At 46.1% G+C, this 2,711-nt stretch overlaps 1 protein-coding gene and 1 pseudogene across 1 annotated transcript in view; both read left to right on the plus strand.

Annotated features, from left to right (window-relative positions):
* The window catches only part of ESR2 (estrogen receptor 2), a 49,720-nt gene that overhangs the window by 7,203 nt on the left and 39,806 nt on the right, over positions 1-2,711 (plus strand). The gene's annotated exons all lie outside the window — the stretch shown is intronic.
* Positions 1,361-1,865, plus strand: LOC101644204 (annotated as a pseudogene).

The following is a 2,711-nucleotide window of genomic DNA, read 5'->3' on the forward strand; positions in this document are numbered from 1 at the left end:
AAAAAAAAAGAATGTTCTCAGAGTTCACCAGAGCTACTTCGAAAAGATCTGGTGATCTACTTCTGAAAGACCAGCCACAGAAAACACATGGAGCGTGGGTCTGTTGTGACGTGGGCCACATGAGCAGACATCACCTCCAGGGCAGCTTGTCGTCGCCCATTGTTGTGGGAGAGTGCTTTGCAGCCAGTTATGATTCATCTTGACCCCAGGGGACAGAGTAGAATTGCCCCCGAGGGTTTTCCGGGTTGTAGTCCTTCCAGGAGGAAGCACATTATGAAGTGTTGCTGCAACGAAGCCTTTTGGTTAGTAATTGAAGATTGACCCCGTCTCCATCGGCACCTCTGCTTGCTCCGGGTGCTCCGGGTTTCTGTGGAGTTGGTGCTGATGCATAGCGACCTTGGAGGCCAAAGCAGAACTACCCTGCTGGGTAGGAGCTCCGTCAGTGCTGTTGGTAAGCATTGGATTGCTAACCACAAGGTCCTCAGTTCTAGCCCACCGACTTTGCTGAGGAAAAAAGATGAGGCTGTCTGGTCCAATAAAGACTGGCAGCTCACAGGGTCCCTATGAGTCAGAATCCACCACTTGCCTGTTAGTTTGTCATACTGTGGTAGCTTGTGTGGTGCGGGAAGCGGTGCCCCTAGTATTTTAAATACCAGCAGGCTCTCCAGAGTGAGCAGGCTGCAGCTGAGCTTCTAGATCAAGAGAAGACTATGAAAAAAATCCTCCTCTCTTTTCTGCTAGGCAAAGCGCTCTCTCCGGAGCTGCTCACTGTATGGTAGAGCCTGGTGCTCCCGCCGCGGCGCCGCCTGCACCAGTGCCACCTCTGCCCCTGTCCTGCTGCCTGTGTCCCCGCCACCTCGGGATCGACTGTGTGATAGGCCACAGTCTTCAATAAGAAACATACTACTTTCTGTGGTGTTCTTGGTCACACATTTAGGGAGTTTCTGAAGGGCAGTGGAGATTACTGCCAGGCACAGCACGACCTCTATGCAGACAAGGGAACTGTAGAAATTCATTACTGCTCCATCTAGAAGCCTCCTGTAAGAACGGATAGCGTGGACACAGAAGTGTCGAATGGAAGTCCATTCACAGAGCCATTGTCAAGAGCTGTGACCTGCATGGGGTAGACCTCGGTGCACTTTCTTTCTATTGCCTCCATGCTCCTGGGTGGGAGAATTGCTGCTGCTTGTAAGGTTCATTTCATTTCCCATCACTCTGAACATCGTACTGAGAGCACTGAGAATTTCAGTGGAGTATTTTGAAGTAGACTTCATCTTCTTTACATCATTTCTGTATTCACTTTTTAAAAGTTCTTTCACAGCCCCCTTGAGTGTTTTTTAATTAAATTAGCATGACTCGAATGAACCGGCCAGCTCCTGTGGAAGTCACATACAGGAACATGAGACTTCTCATTACACACAACCCAACCAGTGCGACCTTAAATACATTTATAGAGGAACTTAAGAAGTGTGGAGTTAGCACAATCGTAAGAATCAGTGAAGCAACGTATGACACGGCGCCTGTGGGAAAATCAGGTTCCTGAGTGGCCTTTTGAGGATGCTGGGCCACCATCCGACCAAATTGTCAGTGCCTGGTTCAGTTTTGTAAAAATTAAGTTTCAGGAAGAGCCTGGCTGTTGTATTGCTGTTCATGGTGTTGCAGGACTCGGGAGCGCTCCAGTGCTTGTTGCCCTAGCATTAATTGAAGGTCACATGAACTACGAAGACTCAGTACAGTTCATAAGACAAAAGCATAGTGGAGCTTTTAATAGCAAGCAACGTTTGTATCTGGAGAAGGTTCGCCCTAAAATGCGGCTGCGCTTCAAAGACTCCAGTGGCCATAGAAACAACTGTTGCATCCAATAAATGGGTGCCTGATGGTATTGTTTTAGAAGTGGAACTTGAGACAGGACCTAATTTGTCATTTATATTTACCAACATGTTAGCTACAAAGCGTCCATTAGTAGTATTGAAAGCGGTTTTACCAGGCTACCCGTGTGGCAGAATTTGCAATCTCTGTGTGTAGATGATCTAGACACTTGGCAAAGTTGTCTTACTGTTCAGCATTTAAAATGTGCTTATCATTTGTACCAATCGACCTGCCCTGAAAATCATGCAGTATTGTTTAAATCTATTCCCATGCCAGAATCTTACCAACATACAAGAAACTCAGTGAGATTAGGTGCCAAAATACCCAGCACAATATTTGTGTTCTTTTAGGATCATAAAGAGCTTAAAAAAAAATCCCGGGAACTATGAACACTAGATCTTGTGTGGTTTATTCCTTCAGTCATTTCAAACACTGAAAGTAGGACCAATAGTGGTTACTAGCCGGTTCACTTTCTGCTTACACCTCCCAGATTCATCAGGTTTGCACAGCCATTGATTATTTTGGGGGGATTGTTCTCGAGTCTTCTTACAGTGTCATTAACATTTTGACTGTTATTTTGTGCTTTTCTGGAAAACCCTCACTTTGAAAACAAACTACATTGCACCAAAGCACATGTCTTTAATGTCTCCAGACAAACAAGGAAATAAAGCCTTACAGTTAATTTAACAGTCGCACTTTGGGTGCAATCTAACAGAGGGCGGGCCTGTAAAAAGAATGGGATGGGAAGGGCTATTAAACACTTTTAGTAAAATGTTGCCTTTGCAAGGAGTGGGGAGCCAGTGGGGAGCCAGCTGGCCCCCATGCCAGCTATGTGGACAACA

This window comes from Echinops telfairi, unplaced genomic scaffold, assembly GCF_000313985.2.
Source record: "Echinops telfairi isolate 266 unplaced genomic scaffold, ASM31398v2 ScPeMD7_18;HRSCAF=68, whole genome shotgun sequence".
Lineage (NCBI taxonomy): Eukaryota > Metazoa > Chordata > Mammalia > Afrosoricida > Tenrecidae > Echinops > Echinops telfairi.